The sequence below is a fragment of the Mustela nigripes genome, chromosome 13 (genome assembly GCF_022355385.1).
Source record: "Mustela nigripes isolate SB6536 chromosome 13, MUSNIG.SB6536, whole genome shotgun sequence".
NCBI lineage: Eukaryota > Metazoa > Chordata > Mammalia > Carnivora > Mustelidae > Mustela > Mustela nigripes.
Window position 1 is genome coordinate 77,234,324 of NC_081569.1, and position 22,484 is coordinate 77,256,807.

The window sequence follows — 22,484 nt, forward strand, 5'->3', positions numbered from 1 at the left end:
TAATAGGATTTGTCACTGTTTGAATTTAGTTCAGAATGTTCTGACATTGGGCCTTGGTCTCATGCATAAACTGGAAAAAAATGATAAAATTGATGGCATATTGCATATTCCTTTCCTTTTATTTCACAAGTATATTAGGTTTTCCATTATGATGTTTGGTATGCTAGTGGTTTCTAAGTGAAAATCTCCCATTCATGTCCCCTACTAAAAGGGTACACCCCATGTGGATGTTTTGCTCCAGCCACAGTTTATTAGATTAGCCCTGGTTTCTTGCTATAGGGATAGCAGACTTACAGGTAGGAGAAGGAACTGATGGTACCTGGAGAAACAAAGAGAACAACCGTGACTTCAATCAGTTCATACCCCTCTGTGAAATCTGAAGTGAAAAACATGTAGAAAATAAGGCAGTTAGAAATGATATCTATAGATGAAGCATTCCTTAAAAAGACATGGCAAAAGGAGAAAAGAAGAAAAAAAAAAGATAGAGTAAGAATAACAGATGATATCTGGATGCTTGTCTTCAGAAATCAGACCAAAGGCCCCAGATGAAGTATATACTCAGGGATCACCTGTTTCCCACCAGTTTCCCAGGCTCAAAGAGCCTGAGGTCTAGTGATAATACAATATTATTAGTGAGGGATGACCCAGAAACGACACCAGAAGGGATAAAATATGTTCACAGAGGAAATGCAATGTCAGTTGTGGTCCAGCATAGATATCAGCTTGTAAAATATAGACAGTAAGACACCAGAGAGAGCTGCTGCTTAACCCTTCATGTCTGATACATATTTCCCTTGGTTCCTTAATTGAATCCCAGTTTCTTGAACTACAAAGACCCTCATTTAAATATAAACACCACGCATTTTTTTTCAGGCAACAACATATTAAAATGATAAAATAAGTGTTAAAAAATGTGGTTTTAGACTGTGTGCCTCAGCATCATGTGACATGTTTATTAAAAGTAGAGATTCCTGAGCCTCCCTCAAACCTGAAAAACCTAAAGACTTAGAATCTCCAAAGGAATCTTCATTTTTTAACAATTTATACAGGGTGATTCTTTTAATGTATTTATTTTTGGTATATTGAAACACCTGTTTATTATCTTACAAGTTCTGTGGGTTTGAAGGCTGGGCACAGAATAACTGGGTTCTCTGCTCAAACTGAAATCAAGGTGTATTCCCATCTGGAGTTCGGGTTCTCTTGCACACTTCCGACTCTGATTATTCGCAGAATTTAGCTTTTTGTGGTTGTGGACTGAACCTCGTTTTCTTGATGACTATTGGCAGTGGTCGCTTTTGTCCCCTAAAACCACTCTCAGGTCCAAGCTACATGATCTACTTTGTAAGCAGTTCAGAACACGGCTGTTTGTTTTCAGCCAGGCAAATAAAACAGGGTGTCTGCCATTGCTTCTTGTCTCCTTTCAGAGCTTAGGTCAGGTCCATCCAAAGATAATCTCTTTTTTGATTTGTTTTGTTAGATATTGGCCTTTTTTTTTTAAGGATTTTTTAAAAGATTTTATTTTATTTATTTGACAGACAGAGATCGCAAGTAGGCAGAGATGCAGGCAGAGAGAAAGGGGGAAGCAGGCTCCCTGCTGAGCAGAGAGCCCGATGCGGGGCTTGATCCCAGGACCCTGAGATCATGACCTGAGCTGAAGATAGAGGCTTAACCCAATGAGCCACCCAGGCGCCCCAGATGTTGGCCTTTTGACTCCACACATTTATTCAGCCATGTATTTAAAGACTGGCCTCAGTGATTGCAATGGAAGAAAAGCTGGGATGTGAAGACTTTCCTGGTGGGCTGTCCGGGAAGGAGCTGGGAGACTCAGAGAGATGGAAATACTGGAATATATCCACTGCAAGTTATTTAGATGCCTCCTAACCAAACTACCCTCTGCCTTGAGAGAAAGATCAGAGTAAACTCCTTTCACTAAGTTGGAGAAATAGAAGGACCAAGAAATTCTTTCTGGTGGCATTCTTCTGGGCAAGAGGTATCTGTGGCAGGGTCTATAAATTCTTTCTACTAAAATGTGGGAACACATTCTGATCCCAGAATAGTAGAGGCCAAGTGGTGATGATTTACTCTCAGAACCAAAGATAAGCTTATCAGCAATGGGGTATTAATCAGTGTTTTGACCTAAAGTAGTGGTTCTCAACTGGAGATTTTTGCCCTCTGGGAACATTTGGCAATATCTGGAGACGTTTTGGTTATCACAGTTGGGGAGTGATGGATGCTACTGGGATCTACCAAATAGAGGCCAATGGTATTGGCAAATATCTTATAATGCACTGGAGAGCCCACCTCAGCAAAGAGTGATTTGGTCCTATATTTCAGTCGGCTAAAGGCTGAGGCTGAGAAACTCTGATGTTAAAGAATCTATAACAACTATTTGATCCAAAGGTTGACAGAAAAAAAAAAAAAAAAAAAGAAAAAGAAAAAAGTAGATGGGCAAAACACTAAAGTAATTTAATGCACATAAGCAGAAAACTTCTAGATTTGATGGACAGACATTTAACTAAGTTGCCAGACTGGTGATTCATGGTGTTTAACTCAGCTTCTGAACCTAAACTATTTACAGATCCAAACACAAGGAAAGCTTGTCTTTTTAAGGAAAGGATTTTCAATGCACATACAGTTGTAATCCTGACTCTTCACCCAGCTTTCCCCCAAAAGATATGCAACTCTTATCAGTTTAGGGCAAATAGCCAGATCTTTGGGCAGGTATTAAATACTGACTCTGCATGAATGGGAATCTTTAGAGAAGCAAAACACCACCTTGGTCGACCAATCAGGGGCTTATAGAAGTCAGGGAAGATATGTATAGTCTTTTTTTTTTTTTTTAAAGATTTTATTTATTTATTTGACACAGAGAGAGAGATCACAAGTAGGCAGAAAGTCAGGCAGAGAAAGAGGGGGAAGCAGGCTCCCCACTGAGCAGAGAGCCCAATGCAGGGCTTGATCCCAGGACACTGAGATCATGACCTGAGTCGAAGGCAGCGGCTTAATCCACTGAGCCACCCAGGCGCCCCAAGATATATATAGTCTTGATCTCATATTGGGTTCAGTAGGACCATAGGTCCATTCGTTGTGTGTGTGTGTGTGTGTGTTCATGTTCACTCCCACTATATATAGTACAAAGGGATACGTTAACTAGCAGACAGAATCTCTACATTGGTTCCCTAACCTAGGAAGCAAGGGTTATTAACAAAGTTAGAGACAGATGGAAGCAACTGGATCTTCTTTCCTCTCCCTCCTTCTTGATCAAACAATAAATCAAAATGCATGCTGAATGTGAGTACATGTTGCAGGAGGAAACTATGTGTCTGCCATGGCTCTTGTCCCCGTGCTCCCGAGTAAACACTGTTCTGCCCCTGATGTTCACGCAGAGGCCATTTACCTTTGTGTGTTAACCCTTTCTGAAGTTTTGAGATAGGGTTAAAATAACCTTTCAGTAACATTTTTCCTCTTTTCATTCTGCTGTGTGGAATTTGCTATTAAAAAGACAAGAGAAGTGAGAAATAGGGGAAGGGGTGGACCCACATAGGACTGTGCACAAAGGTGGGATTCTAGGTCTTCACAGAGATTTCTTAGGAAGTCCTGAAGTCCAAGGTTGCTCCACATCGGAGAAGACCTGCAGAGAAAGTGGCATGGACTCAGGCACAGAAAAATACTTGGGTGGGAGAAGGAAAGGACGCAGACCCTAAATGACCATCACAAGTGACTGAGCTGGGTCCTCCACTGCACTCGGGCGCTCAGGGCTTAGGTACTCTTTGCTCAATTTTAACCTTTAAAAGAAGATGAAAGAGAAGGTAGGAAGCCAGTGATAATTCACATGAAGTATGTCAACAAATCTCAGAAAAGGCTGCTCATTTTAAGCATGAGCCATATGGGGAGGAAATGGCATGGTATCTACGCAAATATACCAGAGGGAAAAAAAGTAACAGTATTCAAAATAGGCTTTCATGTTAGAATAGATATTCAATAGGTTGAAATAAATGTTTCACTTAATTATGACTGTATTATGGAAGCAAATGCAATCCAAGGAAAATAAGAAGCATCTGAGAATTGTGTTATAAAAGAATCTATAAAATATTTTTAATTAAAATAAGCCAAAAGGATATGGAAGAAATAATAAATTGCTCATGAATGGTTTAAAACTTTATATAAAGAAAAGAAAACTCTATATAAAGAAATAAAGAAAATAACAAAGAAATAAAATTATATATAAAGTACAAGAAAAAATGAGAAGACTGAGAATGAAAAACAATGAATAGGCCTAAAACAAGCAAATTACTGACAACATTGTAAGGCCAATAGTATAATACAATGGAAGCAATTTTTAAAATAAGAGAGATAATTAATATCTGGTACAAAAAGGGAGAATCACAAACTGTTACTTTGAATCTCTGAAGAAGCAAGTCAAACAAATTAAAACTGAAAATGATTCTCAAGTGAAATTACATGATAATTTTCCTGAATTCAGCAGAACCAAGATAGCAGAAAACAAAATGCTTTTAAGGTGCTGGAAAATTGCATCAGACTGATCAGCTTTTGAGATACATCCTCGTCATGTGATTCAATTTTAAAAATGTAAAATATTCAGGAATCCAGGCTGAGAAATGGAGAGAGGGAAAAAATAGGGTAATCTGAAATTTTTTCATAGCTGCCTCCATGGCCTGAAGTGAATAGATAAATGTCCACAAAGTGCTAAGGGAAAGAAAATAGGATTCATGTGTACTGTATCCAGCCACCTTGTCAATCGAGTGGAAAGAGAAAAAGCACTCATTTCCAAATGTAGAAACTATCAAGGAATATAGCGCCCAAGAAAGCTGCCGAGAGGGGAAAAAAAAAAAATCCAGCCAAACCAGGAGCTGTAATTAGAGGACCAGTGATCCCAAGAATACCAAGAATGTAGTACTGTAAAACTACTATAGTTTATTAGCTTGATAGTATCAAGGTTTTCTTTACTGAAGAATATTCAAGGCTCCCTAAATTATGAAGCACGTCATTAAAACTGAAATATTAAATATTTAAAATGGGGAGGTGAATGGATTTCTAATTCTCTCATTGTTTATATTTGACTCTGCAAGTTTATCCTGTGTTTTCTTGGAGACTTTAAACAAACTGAAAAATACAAGCTCAAACAATATAGTTAAAAAATGGCCAAAAGATGTGGACAGATATTTTAATGAAAAGGAATTACAGATGGCAAGTAAACACATACAAAGATGTTCAACATCACAAGTTGTTATTAAAATGCAAATTAAAACTACAGTGAAATCTCAGTACAAACCCACCTGAATGGTTAAAATTAAAAAAAAAAAAAAGTGATAAAACTGAATGCTGATGAGAGTATGGAGAAACTCCTTGCAATAAAGTGCTTCACTCCATTATTTGATAGAAACTCCTTGCAATAAAGTGCTTCACTCCATTATTTGATATTTGATGGCTGACAACTTTTAAACTCCACAGTTTTGTGCCAGAGGCATATTTCTTTCTTTCTTTTTTAAATTTTATTTATTTATTTGACATTTGACAGACAGAGATCACAAGTAGGTGGAGAGGGAGGCAGAGAGAGAGGAAGAAGCAGGCTCCCACTAAGCAGAGAGCCCGATGTGGGGCTCAATCCCAGGACCCCGGGATCACGACCTGAGCTGAAGGCAGAGGCTTTAACCCACTGAGCCACCCAGGCGCCCCAGAGGCATATTTCTTAATCTCCAAAGTGTATACTACTATTGCATACCAAACATCATTCCCCATTATATGCTTAATACAATGCCGATTTGGACTTTTATTAGAACAACAATATTCCCAACTTAAAACTCCACTTCCCAGCTTACCTTTCCTGTAGGAGTTATAGTTGATGAGATCAATGGCAAAAGTCAGCTGAATGACTTCTGGAAAATGTTTGTGTTCTTGATAGGGGCTCTGCTTCTACCTCTTCTCAGTCATCTCTTCCTGCCTATTATCTTGGTCTTATGTCTTAGGGAAGAACACAATTTTGCAACTATGAAGGTGAAACTGAATGCTGATAGAGAGATTAAAGGAGTCTAAGTCCTTGAGGACTGACTGAAGCAAGGACATGAACCCATGAACTGTGTACTTGCTGACCTCATTTTGTGAGAAAAATCAACACCCCAAATTTTTGGAGTGGTGTCGGTGTTATGGAGAAACAAATGCATTTCCTTAAGTCTCAGTTTCTCACCTGTAAATGGGATTTAAAAACGCATCACACAAATACACAAATTTTTTGAAAATAGGATTGGCTTTTTTACTCATTATTATTTTTATTTCTACTATTAGCAGCAAAAGCTTATTTTAGCTGTCACAATAGATCGGTTTTAGTCGCTGTAGTATCCACTACAAATAGCCTGACACATAGGAGGCATTATATACGTTTATATAAGCTCATGCTATCTGTGTGAATGAATCCCACTGAGAAGTTATGTTAATAAGATTTTGGCTTCCTTATACAACATACAGTAATTACTGGTAGAGGTAAATACTATGGTATGAAGTTAATACAGGCGTACCTTGTAGATAATGCAGGTTTTATTCTAGGCCACCACAATAAAGTGAGTATCACAATAAAGTGAATCAATTTTATTTTTGTTTCTCAATGCATATAGAAGAGTTCTGTTAAGTGTGTGATGATGTTATGTCCAAAAAATTAATATACGTTCCTTAGTTAAAAAATACTTTATTGTTAAAACATACTCGCCATCATCTGAGCTTTTAGCAAGTTGTTATCTTTTGTCTCCTGGAGGGTCTTGCCTTGATATTGATGGCTGCTGATGATCAGAGCAGTGGTTGCTGAGGGCTGGGGTGGCTGTGGCAATTCCTTATAATAGAAGAATAGTGAAGTTTGTGGCATAGATGGGCTTTTCTTTTCACAAATGAGTTCTCTGTAGTATATGATGCTGCTTGACAGCATCTTACCTACAGAACTTCTTTTGAAACTGGAGTCAATCCTCTTAAAACTCTTCACTGATTTAGTAAATTTATGTCCTATTGTAAATCCTTTGTTGTCATTTCTACAATCTTTACAACATCTTCATCAGGAGTAGATTCTGTCTCAAGAAAGCATTTTCTTTGCTCACTTAAGCACCTCTTTACCCATATCAAGTTTTAGCAACAACTCAGTCACATCTTCGGACTCCACTTCTGATTGTAGTTCTCTTGCTGTTTCTTCCACACACAGTTACTTCCTCCCCCGAAGTCTTGAACCTCTCAAATTCACTCACAATGATTGGGGAATTAACTTCTTCCAGGTTCCCGTTAATAACGATGTTTTGACCTCTTCCCATGAATCGTGAATGGTCTTAATGGCATCTAGAATGGTAAATCCTTTCTAGAAGGTTTTCAGTCTACTTTGTCCAGATCTATCAGAGGAATCAGTGTCTATGGCAGCTATCAAATTATGAAGTATATTTACTAAATCATGACACTTGAAAGTAGAAATTACTCCTTGATCCATGGACTGCAGAATGAATGTTGTGTTAGCAGGCATGAAAGCATTAATCTCATTGTATATCTCCATCAGATTTTTTCGGTGACTGAGCACCCAAAGCATTTTGTGAATGAATAGCATTTATTTATTTATTTATTTATTTAACATATAATGTGTTGTTTGTTTCAGGGGTACGGGCTTGTGATTGATTCATCAGTCTTACACAATTCACAGCGCTCACCATAGCACATACCCTCCCCAATGTCCATCAGATTTTACTGTGAAAGAGAACACAAGTGGGGGGAAGGACAAAGAGAGAGAAACAGAACCCCCCTTCCCAATAGGGATTCCCAACATGGGTGTTGGTCCCAGGACCCTGGGGATCATGACCCGAGCCAAAGGCAAATGCTTAACTGACTGAGTCACCCAGGTGGTTCTGAGCAGCAATATTTTAAAAAGGAATCTTTTTTTTTTTTTCGAGTATTATGTGTGAATAGTGGATTTAAACTACTCTATAAACCATCTTGTAAACATATGTGCTATCATCTAGGCTTTGTTGTTTTATTTATAGAGAACTGGCAGAGTAGATTTAGCATAATTCTTAAGGGCCCTATGATTTTTGGAATGGTCAATGAGCAGTAGTTTCAACATAGTCACCAGCTGCATTAGCCTCTAACTAGAGAGCAGCCTGTCCTTTAAAGCTTCGAAGCCAGGCGTTGATATCTCCTATCTATGAAAATCCTAGATGGTATCTTCTTTCAGTCAAGGGCTATTTTGTCTACACCAGAAATCTGTTGTTTAGTGTAGTCACTTCATTATCTTAGCCAGATATTCTGAGTTACTTCCTACAGCTCTGTATCAGCAGTTGCTGCTTCATCTTGCACTTTTAGGTTATGGAGATAGGGCCTTTCCTTAAACCTCATGAACCCACCTCGGCTAGCCCAGGCTTGTCTTCTGCAGATTCCTCACCTCTCTCAGCCTTTATAGAATTGAAGAGAGTTGGAGCCTTGCTCTGGATTAGGCTTTGGCTAAAGGAAAGGTTGTGACTGGTTGATCTGTGCAGACCACTAAAACGTTCACTATATCAGCAACGAAACTGTTGTACTTTCTTATCGTTTGTTTACTGGAGTAGCATTTTTAATTTCCTTGAAGAATTTTTACTTTGCAGTTACAACTTGGCCGTTTGGTGCAAGAATCCTAACGTTTAGCTTCTCAGCTTTCACTGTTTTCCTCACTAAGCTAAATCATTTCTAGCTTTTGATTTAAAATGAGAGATGTGTGACTCTCTTCCTTTCAGTTCAACACTTAGAGGGCACTATAGAGTTATTATCTGGCCTAATTTTAAAATTGTTGTATCTAAGGTAATGGGGAAGCCCATGGAAAGGGCGAGAGAGAGGTGGAGAATGGTGGGTCAGTAGAGTAGTCAGAACTTCACACAGCATTGACCAAATAAGTTTCTGTCTTATATGGATGTGTTTTGTAGTACCTCCAAATAATGATAATAGTAATATCACAGATTACTGATCATAGATCACCATAATAGTCATAAAAATGATGAAGAAGTCTAAAATATTACAAGAATTATCAAAATGTGACAGATATGAAGTAAGGAAATGCTATTGGAAAGGGTCCAATAGACTTGTTCAATATAGGGTTATCAGAAACCTTCAATTTGTAAAAAATGTACCTGTGAAGTATAATAAAGTGAAGCCCATTAAAACAAATTATATACCTGTATCAACTTCTAAGTTACACTTTTCTTCATATAAATACCCTTTTTCTTTACAATTAAACTGGTACTACAGAAGAAAAAGTATCTCTTTTGGGGACATTTATACCAAAGAAGATAAAATGATATGAACAAATAAAATGCATTCCAAAATGTGTCTACTATTTAATGGCATATATAAAACATGGATATGGACTTAGCTTTTAATTTATCTTTTATTTAAATTCATATTGTAACAGTCAAATGGGTAATAAACACATATTTTAAATATTTAAAAAATATACATTTTTTAAAAACTTCATCCCCATTTTAGATATAACAGAATTCTTATTAGAATTTATATAATCTTATTTATGTTTGGCTTATCCAAAGCCAAATCTTTGAAATCTTTAAACAAACTCTTCATATGTCAGTTTTCTACATAATGGATGTTAAATACACATTTAAAAAGTTTGACATTATTAAACTTATATCTGTGATGGTGCCAGAGCAATAAACAGACAACATAGGGCCCCCTTTTTTTAAAGAGGGTTACAGAGACTAAACAAGAGTTTATTTCCTCATTATGGCTACTCTTAACAGAAAGACATTTCCTATCCTGAGACAGGTGAAACTCTTTCTTAGATGAAAGAGTTTCTTAGATGGTAGAGTCTTGGGTCCTGAGATTAAAAGCTCTGTGTTGAAGTGCCCACTTTCTATGTAGACAGCACTGAAGCATGAGCTTCCAGGTGGAGGAAGATGAGGGGTCATCCTCATAAAAGGATCATTCCATACATAAGTTATCCCTGCACTAAGCGGTTATGTTACTGATAGTTGATCTTCAAGTCGAAAAATAACATGTAGATAGTATTGACTAAAAACATCTGATTAAAATGGTGGTGATATAAACTTGATATGATGTTTAGCTTCTAGGTCCTACTTTTTGCAATTTGCCAAAGACAAAGTGAAGAAAATCTGAGTTTATTAACTCAGTGTAATTTCAAGTCAATTATGCTTCCACATCATTTCAAGTGATGAATAACCATCGGCATTCTCATAATACTCTTGACAGCAAAAATCCACCAAAAGAAAACCAACAAATTAGATAAGAAATTCTTGTGATATTGACAATAGAAAATTATAAAGTGACAATATGAATAGTTAATAGGACAGAGGCAATGACATATGCTTATTAACTCACTGTACTTATTAACATGTGCAAAGTATCCATGCTTTCAAGAGCAATGAAAACCGAAATACGTTCTTAGTAGTCTGTAAAGTACCCTGATTTGGGACAGTTAAAAGGAAATTCTAGGATAGTTAGATAATTTATATATCTACCTGACTTCTGAATAATCCAGGAGGGCACAATAAGGACTCTCTTAAATTCAAAACATGAATATTTATAAGATCTATGTGTTTACCAATTCCTAGATAATCTTTCTACATTTTTATTTTGTTACCCTGGAGTTAACTTACGTTTTAACAAATGCTACAAACCAAATGCCTGGAAGTGGAGCAAAAGCAGTTGGGTGATGACCAGTCTGGGGGTTGTTAATTTTTAGTCTTATTTGTGGTCGGGCTGATAATTCTATTTTCATTCATGGCTCTCTGCGTCCCATCCCATTCTGACTTCCCATTAATAGACTGACAAACACCATTTCATGAATATTAAAACTGCATTGATATCAATCTTGTTTATTCATTTTCTAACATATTTTTTGTCTTTTTAAATATAAATTGGAAAATAGTTCAAAGAAAAAATGTTTTCCATTGGAAAAGTACTGAAAAGACAAAAGGGAATACACAAATTGCAAATTGCAAATACACAAATTGCCCCTGGTATACTTGCTAAGTGATTAATATGGAATATTTCTTTTCATGTCAAAAGTGTACAGTAATAGGTTCTTACTTCCTTTGTTCTTTCTTCACATAACATTAATTTAATTTTGGACCAACTGGTAAGGAACAGGAGACAGCTTGTTAGGCAAATTTTTGTAAATCCTAGAACACTTCCTCCATCCATGCTTCAGAGGAATACTTGTACATCTGCTTATTTTCCTTTTTCAAGGCAAAAACTCAGGTGGTTATTTCCTCTCCATTTACCTTTACATCCAGAACAGATGTGGATGTAAGAAATGATTAAGATGACTTATAAAGATAGCGGGTTGCTATTACTTTGCCAAGGCAGGTATGTCATGGTAGCGGCGATGTTTTGTGGGACTTTTTGAGTAAATTATTTTTTGCTTGTGATTCCAGGGGGACTAGGAATAAAGAAAAATGAAGGAAACCCTCTGAGATCTCCAAGGAATTGTGCCTAGTGTGTCAGACTAGTAACCCTCGGATCTTCGTGTGGAATTCTATAAACCAGTTATTGAGAAATCTTACTTTTATATTATTTCCTAGGATGACATTGGCACTATTTCTGTAGCATAGGCTTATTTATGATACAGATATTTTCAGTATCTCTTAAGACAACAGAACATAATATTAATTGTAAAGATTATTGCCAATAATATTTGTTGATAGCTCATTTGCCATTCACTTTCCATATGTAACAGGCGTTAAAATGAAACTGCTGGTGAGACCTCTAAAAATGTTCATATTTAGTTTCCTTGGTGTGGTAGGAGATTAAGGTAAGAATGTAAAAAGTCAGTGATCAACTTGTCTCTTGAAACACACTCACACACAAACACACACACACACACACACACACACACACAACTTGACTCTTAAGCTTCTTATCCACACTGAGTCTATATGAGTGTAGGAAAGTGATAATTAGGAGGCTTTTGAATCAGATTTTTTGAGCTCCCAAAAAGAGGCATCCCCAAAGAGGGGGAGAGAGTTTGCCCAGTTGTACCTAAAGCCTGCGAAAGGAGCTTTAGCCTGACTTTTGTCCCCATTATGAGGGCATAGTGATCTATTATTTTATACTTCCTTGAAAAATTTTAGAGTCAGGAGAAAAAGTGGCTCAGTGCCAATGGGCCAACTTGAACACAAATGGCTGAACTGAGGACAGGCCTGCACAGTGAATCTTTCAGGGCAAACAAGGCTTGAGTATTTCACAGGAAAGATGTGAGAACAAAAGATAAGTTAGCGACCATTCATGTGGAGTCACTGTATGTTCTACCTACCGGGTTTGGTTGGAAAGCAATTAGTCATCAACTGATAAAGGTTAGAGAAGAGGAAATAGTAAATTAGCAAGTGACCAGATAGAGCAGAAATTTATCCATTCTGACTAATGGTGATATCACCAACAGGAAGTTCCAGCTTTGGATACCTCCCAAGCCTATAACATGTTGCTATATGCAAGGTCCATACCATGCTGTCACTCTATTCAGAATCCTGCCTACTCACCACCTTTCCTGACCTCTAGCCCTGAAGGAGTCCAGGACAGCACCTTGAGAGGGAGGGAGAAGGTGGGTGCAGAGGAAACAAGCCAGCCATATCCCCTTCCCTACCCAGGTTAGTTAGGTGATTTATTATATAAAAACAGCAGTTATCAACCTTAAAGGCATCTTGGGAATTTTTAGAATCCACATACATGCAGGCCCTTTACCTACAAATTTTGACTCGTTTCAATGATGGGCCTGGACATCAGAGTTTTTAAGAGCTCCCTGTGTGACTTTACAGCCAGTGTTGAGAACCACTGATTTAAAGAAACAGCAAAATCATGGGGTCTGTTAGAGTTTTCAGCCAGGAAAGCAGAAACAATGGCCCCTGCAAACAAGCTCATTATAACGTCCACTCCGCAGCTCTGAGACAAAAATGAGGTGCCTTGTGAATGTACCACATGAGTTGTGTTCTCTCAGGTTACTGTTACATATTTATTATCCCATTTGATTCCTGGACCTACATCATGGAGTATTTAATACCCCTCTGATGACACACTGATAGGAAATGTGAGTACAAAGACAAGGTCTGTGCTCTTTTTATCCAAGCATTACTGCATCTCAGTATAAAAATTAAACAGAAATACTGTTTGGATTCAGGGAAAGAAATTGAGAATAGGTTTAAAAAAAAAAATAAGATGTGAAGATTAGACTTTGTGCACTTTGCCTTCTTACCCAGAGATGTGACTGCCTCTGTGTAACCTTATCTGTTAGAATGCCCCAGGTCAGAGTCTCTTTTATGTCTTCTGGTTTTCAGCATCATAATTCCACCCTGCTTCTATGTCTAACATAACTTCTTAACATGTGACTTGGGTCAAGGAATTACCTCTGGTAACATAGCACCCTTATCTTCTAAGAAAGCTGGATCAAAGGACATCAAGGAGTTCAGGCTAACGGTGTGCACCCACATTTTCTGTGACAACTTTATGAATACAGTTTCCATCAACTTAATAGCAAAGAGCTGCAGCCAGAGTTTATAGGCTTTCTCCCTTTCTTAAATTGTCCCTTACTAAAATGACATTACATTTTTTTCAATGTCTTGACAATAATTGTCATTAAATAAAAAGTAAACTCAAAATTAACTTATTAGGTGGATAAAAGTGCAGGCTTTATTCAGGATGTGTTTGTTGTGTGTTATATACAGCAACTGACTCAACTGAAAGGATAAGAAAATACCGTGCCACTATTGGGAATTTCCTCTGATTTGAATTCAAATAAGCTTTTCTGGTTTTCAACTGTTATTCCACAATTGAATAAGGAGTGGACGGATTGTTTGTGTTGATTTTGAGACCTGTGGTGTTCCCAAAATACAAACCCGGCACTGTAGGCTTCCATGTCTCTTCCCATGTGGTTATGGCTGGGAGACAGTTCTCCACAAGTACTTTGACATTTCTGTGCAAAGATTTCTGACCAAAGAGTGCTAAAAACTAGGTGAAAGATGATTGAAAGGCAGAGGTGCCTTAGAAGTCAGAGATATGCATTGCTCCAAAAGATTTAGAGATGGGACTTTTCTCGTCCAGGTTGATTTGATCACATTCTGAGAGAGAGATCGAACTCCCTCCTAACAAGAAAAGATTTGTTTGCATTCCAGAATAAAGGTCTCTCTTTGTTTCCTCTCCCTGGAAGAAGGAAGGGGCAGTTGTGTCAGCTACCTAATATGTTCTGGGTTTCATGGTTTTAGGGTTCCTTTGCAGTGGTGCAAGCCTGCTGCATACTCAGGTGAATATTGGGCCCATGCGGTGCTGTCCTTTGGGAACAACAGCATAGGCACCACTGCTAAAGTGCATTGTGAGTAATACTGAACATATACTCAGATCCAGTCTCTTCACATTTCCTGACAGAATAGGAAACTCCACATACACATGTATGTGTGCATATGTCTGTATGAAACCGTTTCCCCCTTTTGAAATGTCCACTCCGCAGCTCTTCATCCAGCTTTTCTGCCTGAACAATCCTATTCTTCATCTAATCTCTTCGTGTCCTCCCTTGAGTAAAGTTATGCCCAGGAATTCCAAGGTAGTTTTCACTCATTCATGTCATAGCGCTTTGTGAACATCTCAAGTACTTGCCACTTTGTATTATAATATTGGGGTTAAGAGTAAGTCTTTTCTTTTAGAATTAGAGTCCTGAAAGGTAACAGCCATATTCTGTTTACTATTTCATTTTCAAAGTTAGCTTCCTCCCCAGAATATAATAAATGACTAAGAAACAATGAATAAATGCTGAGACAGAAGCTCTAGCAGTTACTGGGCCATGAAAGATCATAATCTCAGTCATCTCTAGATGGCTAATCAATTTTTACAGGGATGAAATTTTTAAACACCCTGAGTATGCTAATGAGTAAATGCATCATAAGCAGAAGGTAGAGGCCATACGGTTCTTATGTACTACTGATGGTGACAGATTTGCCAGTTGGTTCGTTGATTTCAGAGTGAAGATGTTAAATTGGTTAATTGTTAAGGAGGTACAGAGTCTCTTTAACTAACCTAATAGACCCTTGTTTTCACTCTGAAACCACCCTCTGAGCTCATTATCTAAATGCTATAAACCAGACACTGATCCAGTATATATATTAGTAATGACTGATTTTTCTTGGTAAACTGTAATTAAATCATCTCTTGTTGAAGCAGGGGCCCACAATATCACTCTTCTCTGATAAGAGCGGCCTCTTAATATTTTACCAAAATTTAAACAGCAAAAATATAAGTTCCCGATCTGAAAGAATATATTTCTTCAAATACCTGCTGTTGATGTATGATGCTTGTGTAGTTTTTAAATAGTTGTTTTTCTATAGTACCATAACATTTTTAGGTGAGAAGTTAATCCATGAGTTTCACTCATGCTGCCTTTTTCTCTTTATGACCTGATTTTCACTTGAGCCATGATGTATTCATTGATTTGATTAATTAAGAAAGAGGAAAGCAATCTTAGATGCGGTTAAGGTCAGTGACAAAGGCAACTGATCCTGTGGCTATTTTTTTTTTTTTTAATTCCATGAAAAAAGAACAAGAGAAAAATAGAAGAGAATCTGTCATTCTCTTTGCAGGCAATAAATGGATGCATGATAAAACAAAAATGAAAGTATGAGTGCTTTAAAATCTTTAAATGTATTTTCAGAAGAGTGTTGACCATGGCATATTATCAGTGCCAGCAATAGTTACTCAAAATATATGGTACCCTGGCATCAGTCCTCCACATTTTCAGATATGAACCATAATGCTCACACAGAAAAAATACTACACAGGAAAAAAGTAATCATAATAATTTAAACAACAAAAATGTATAGAAAATGAGAATTTTATAGATGAGTGATTATGGATTCCTACTTGGACTTTCTAACGTTCCTCATTTGCAAACTTCCATGTGCAGCTCAGTTGACATCATGGCATTTACTAGTCACCATATTCCATTGGTAGAGTCTGAATTGGCCCTGTGACCACATTGCTTCCTCCATAAAATTAACACCAAATATCCTCATTCACTCTTAAATTGTTAAAGCATTTTCTATTTTCCTATGGCTTCTTCTTACTATTCCAAGTGACCCCTTTTGCTTAAATATAAAACAGCTAAGGTCCATCTGGATTAATGAGGCTCAATTTACTTTGTGACACTCTTTTCCTTAAAATTACACTTGTTTTTTCAGAATAAATATGTGTATATATAAAGTGAATGCAAAATACGGATGTGCATCTATATAGACGTATACATAAGTATATCTACATATACTTATTTTTTTTAATTATTGTTATCAACATATAATGTATTATTTGCCCCAGGGGTAGGGTGTGAATCATCAGGCTTACGCATTTCGCAGCACTCACCATAGCACATACCCTACCCAATGTCCATAACCCAACTGTACATATATTTATATATCTATATATAAAGTGATAAGAATTAGTACTTCCTTATCTCATTCAAAAATATAGTACTGCTAAATCTCCCTTGTTTTAGGAGTTTGCATTACACCACTTTGCTTTTAGAAAAGACCTGCATTATTACTGTTTCACTAAGCAAAAGAAATACGAAGAGGATTTTTGCTTTTATGAAAAAAGGTGAGAACAAAATAATGTTCAGCATTTGTTTTGCACTGAGCCATTATATAGACAGGGCACATCCCTAAGCAGTGAGAGGGACCCAGCTGAGCTCCTTCCCCAGGAACTACACTCTGCATGTCAACATCAAGCTGCCACAGCTTTGAACTGTACCTGTGAGCATTTGTGCTTTATCTCGATTTATTTTGTGCATTCATTAGCAAGATGTGTCCTAAGGTAACAGAAAAGCCTAAGAGAGGTTATTTTTGGGGTCTGAGAACACACACAAATGTTCCCATATGAATCAATGGTAATTGCTTCTTTGCTTTAAGCCATTTCTGCTTACCAGAGTCTTCCTAGGAGTGCTCTACTTTCAAGTAGTGGGGAAATTTGTATTCTAAATGATAGTGGAGGTAGAAATGATAGGGAGTGGGGAAAAGGGGGGAAAAAGTCTGAATTCACTTCAGTCACTTTGATTAAATGTTTTAAGTTTTCACTCTGCATTAAAAATGAAACCGGTGAGGTCAACCAATGACATGTAACAGAACATCGCTGCTTTAAAGCATCACCTACTTTGAACCTTCATTTTCATGTTATAAGTTTCCTTCTTTTTCATTGTGAGCTCTTACAGAAAATGACTTCTAATACATGCAGCACTCTGGCTATTATAGAGATGCCTGCTATTATACATTATAGGTCCAGCTATTCTGCATTTTATCTTCCATGACTTTGCTTTAATGATGGAGCATTGTGAAGACGTGAGCACATGTCTGTATGTTTCAGGGGAATATACTGGAATTGTTCAAAGCTGCTGTGTATGCGAAGTAGGCTTGTAATAGATGAGTGATGTTTCTCAGTGCAATTTGGAAAGACTCAGTGGCTGATAGAGAAAGAGCTTTGAGAGAGTTTTCTGTCATGCCGGAATAGAGGGGTTTTACCTTTGTCCTGTTTGCCAGCTGCCCAGAGAGTAGATAACAGTGGTCGGAGATCGCCCTATTACCCAAATTGAAGCAATAGTGGCCTGTTCATCTACTGTTCCCAGCACACAGAAGGCTCTTTATTTGCCTCTCTAATTCTCCATCTTCCTCCGTAGGATTATCAAAAGAATTGCTCCTTATAATATACACACATTACCATTCTACACCAGTCTATTCTCCAGGCAGTTATAAATGCATACAAAGACTCTTGTTACTGCGTGATCTACACAACAAACTAGAAAATACCTCTAAATTTTGTGTAATTGTCTTTTCAGGATATTCAGTTCTCTGTAGCCTGGAAATTCTGAATTTGGTTATTCTTTTTATCCCGGTATCTCTTTTGTTCTCTGACATCATTTTTTTCCTGCCCTCCAAGAAATAGCATTATTTTAAAACGTAATATATCAATATATCAAAATGAGTTATTTCTGTACTTCAAAGGACGTATCCCTTCTGTATTTAAATCTTAATTCAACAGTTACTTTACTCGAACATTCAACGTTCATTAGAATAGAAGTATAACTTTCTACAAATAAAAGTTGACTGTCTTTCCAACTCTTCTCTCTTTTTAATTAAAATAATAACATTTTTAGAATTGAAAGTTACCTAGGATCCACAGCCTGAGTTACTGAAAGTATGGGAGTGCCACAGAGAGAAATAAGGGGTTTCCAAGAGAGCAATGATTGGTTTGAAAACAGTGACATACAGACACTATATATACCAAGAGGTCTTATTATCTTAAGTATTTAATACTAAGTATACCTTAAGTATTATCTTTACTTAATAATTCTAACAGTATGGGCATAGTTCCTTTGGAATTATCTGCCTTTTGACAATCATGACAACTTTCAATATGGTGATATAGTTTACTTCTTTCTCCTGAAATTTTAACATTTTATTTATTTTGTCTTCAGGAAAATGTTGACTAGGAAATGAATAGTGAGCTATCTTTTCTTAATCCAGACAACAATGGGGAAAACCTTTGATATTTCACCACCAAGACTAGTGTTAGCCCCCTTTCAAAATATCCTTCTAACGTTTTAAATTTATTTTAAGATCTCTTTACCAGGTTAAGTAAATCTTTTCTAACGTTACTGAGAGGGTTTTGTTATTACTCGAGTAACAAAAATAATTTTAATTATCTCAAATCCTTCTGCTTCCCAGAAAATATGACTTATCTCTTTTTTCTATTAATATATTGAATTGCAATGTTTAATTTTCAAATGTTATACATTGCTTCTTTCCTGATATAAATCTCACTTTGTCATGATAATTTTTTTATATGTAACTAGATTCAATTTGGTAGTATTTCGTTTAAGATTTTTCTATGTTGCTTACAAAGATAATACTTTTAATCTTTCTTTCTTGCATTGCTCTTGTCAGGTTTAGACACCAGATTATGCTGACTTCATAAAGTCAATGAGGATATTTTCACTCCACTTCAATTTTCAGGAAAAAAGTATTTGGAATTGATATTAATATTTAATAAAATATTTTGAAAAGTTTAGCAGTAAAGTAATCTGGTCAGGGATGGAGATATTTTGGTATGGTTTGAATTAAAGATAAAATTTGACAGATTTATGACTAAATTTTCTATTTTTTTCTTGTGTTAGTTTTATTAATTTTATTTTTAAGTAATTTGTCCATTCCATCTGCATTGTAAAATATATTTACATAAAATTTTTCATAATACCTCTTTATTTTGTTTTATACTTATGTTTTATGTGTAGGTTATAACTTTTAAAGAATTCCAATAGGGATATTTGTGATTTTATTTGTTTGATGAGTCTGGCTAGAGGTATATTAAATTTATTAATCTTTCCGAAGAACAAACTTTTGATACCTTGTGTTTCTTAATTTTATATACATTTTTTATTAGATTAATACTGATTTATACTCATATCTACTACTTTTTTTAAAAAAGATTTTACCTTATTTATTTGACAGAGAACACAAGTAGGCAGAAAGACAGGCAGAGAGAGAGAGAGGAGGAAGCAGGCTCCCTGCTAAGCAGGGTGCCCAATGCTGGGCTGGATCCCAGGGCCCTGGGATCATGACCTGAGCCGAAGGCAGAGGCTTTAACCCACTGAGCCACCCAGGCGCCCCCCCCCCTTTTTAAAAGATTTTATTTATTTATTTGACAGACAGAGATCACAAGTAGGCAGAGAGGCAGGCAGAAAGAGAAGGGGAAGCAGGCTCCCTGCTGTGCAGAGCCCCAACGTGGGGCTCCATCCCAGGACCCTGAGACCATGACCTGAGCTGAAGGAAGAGGCTTAATCCTTTGAGCCACCCAGGTGCCCCATATCTGTTACTTTTTTCCTTCTACTTTAGATACGTTGTAAATTCACAAACAAGATGGGGGATTTATTTTTAATGCATGATGGTTAGAGAACAAACTTTTATAATTCAGTTGCTTTGAAATTTACTGAAGCTAGCTCTATGGGTCAGCTTATGGTTTACTTTGCATACTTAAAAAGAATAGGTCTTCTACAGATGTAGAATATAGTGTATTATAAGTTCCTTTTACTTCAATTTTGTTGATTGGATTTTTCAAATTCTTTTAAGCCTTACTGATTTTTAAAAATGCTTCTATCAGTTAGTTTAAGAATTGTTTGCAAATATCAAAAAGTTTCTACCCCATATTTTTAATTATTTACTTTTGAACACAGAATATTTTATTTTTTATTAATTTTTAATTTTTCATTAACATATAATGAATTATTAGCCCCAGGGTTACAGGTCTGTGAATCGCCAGGTTTACACACTTCACAGCACTCACCATAGCACATACCCTCCCTGAAGTCCATAACCCCACCACCACCTTCTCCCTACCCCACTCCCCCTGGCAACCCTCAGTTTGTTTTGTGAGATAAAGAGTCTCTTATGGTTTGTCTCCCTCCCAATCCCATCTTGTTTCATTTATTCTTTTCCAAACCCACCACATCAGGTCATGATCTCAGGATTGTGAGATTGTCCTTCATCAGGCTCCATTCTGGGTGTGAGGCCTGCTTAAGAGTCTCTCTCCCTCTCTTTCTGTCCTTCCATCTGAACAAACAAACAATCAAAAGAGCCTACTTTTTAATACACCTAAAATTTTTTATCATATATTTGTCATTTTATATTTATAATGTGAGAGTTAGAAGGGTCTTAGAGATGTTACTTCAATCTGTTTTCTGATCAACAATAAATCAGCAGTAAACAAAGATAAAATAATTTTTTTTAAGATTTATTATTTGAGAGAGAGGGAGTGCATGAATGTGGGTGGGGTTGCGGGGTAGAGAAAGAGAGACTCTCAAGCAGACTCCTTGCTCAATGCAGAGCTTGAGCTCATGACCCTGACAATGACCTGAGTCAAAACCAAGAGTCCAACGCTTAACTGACTGTGCAACCCAGGAGTCCTAAGATAAAAACTATTTTTATATCTAAAATATGTATGTTTGAGTAGGGACAAAGTTTTAGTTTCCTTCTTCAAAGACCAGAATTATTTTCTTATGCATGACAGTACTAGTTACATATTTAAATGACCTACCTGCTCTTTCCTTTAATGAACTCAGTGTAAAATTCCCACTGTTCTCTTAACATCTCTCTCAATTTTCTTTAATTGTAAAATTTGACTAATTTTGTTTTTGCTTCTTTCCTTTGAAAAACAGAACCATCTTCCACATGCTTATCTACAGAAGCCACTCATCACCTTTCTCATCATACCATTCTCTAGTTTTCCATCATGTGCCACACTAAATGAAGAAAACCAAAACCCCAGAAGTAGACTAAAATTTGGCTCCTTCTTTCTGAGTTTTTGAATCTTGTAGCTTTTTCTTACCAACTTTCTACCTTCCACCTCCTCTTTATCATCGCTATTCTCTGGGATCCTCCTCTCTTGGCCTACTAGTGTCAGTTTCTGCTAAGTGACAGATTATTATCACCAGACTTATTAGCACTGGCATCATCTTTTTCTCAGTACATCACAGTCCAACACATACTTTTCTGATGGTTTGCCTTCTATCAGACTTTTAATTTTAAAATACATTTTTGTTAATAGCCTTCTGAAATTTTAGAGAGAGAATACTTACACAATTCCAGATTAGGAATAACTATATTGTGCCATCCATCTATTTTCAATAGTATCCATGGTGTTTTTCTTTCCTTACAGATAATTTATTTACTTACTGTATAAGTGGAGTTATATTTATATAAAAAAGTAAGAAGAAAGTGGAAACTAATTTAGATTGGTGGTGTGTAATTCTACTAGAATTGATGATTCTAGCTAGAATCTAGAATTCTGCTAGAATATGATGATTCTATTATATAAATGTTATGTATTTCCATATACACAAAATATGTAAAATATATTACATATAAATTAAAAATACATAAAAGTTATATATATATATTCATTCCCCTCCCCATGTATTTCCAGGTTCTACTTGCAAGCAGCTATGAGAATTGAGACCTGGAATCTTTATTTAGAAAAAACTCCTTAAATGATTTAATGATAGCTGTTTGTTAAGCACCAGTTTAGGGGTAACTATTCTAATTCCAATGTCAAATAGTCACCTCCACCATGCTGTTGTCTACAGAGTATGGATATTCCAGTACCCACTGAAGAGATCTGAGAAGAATTTTTCCCCCCTGGCAGTTACCTCTGGTCTCAAGGTCTTCCTTTCTCTGAAGAAATTCTATTTAGGGAGGCATCTCATCATCTCACATATGTGGTTATTATTCCTTACTGCATAAACACAGATGTGGAATGAAAAGCCCTTTTCCTTCTTTTATAAACACATGCACACACATAAACATATATACACAGAAGACATCTATGTACTGAATTTTATGGAATATTCACCTATGTAATAAGAAATTATGGCAAACAAATAATTGAAAGATAAATATTTAATAATTTTCTTTTTTTTTTTTTTTCTT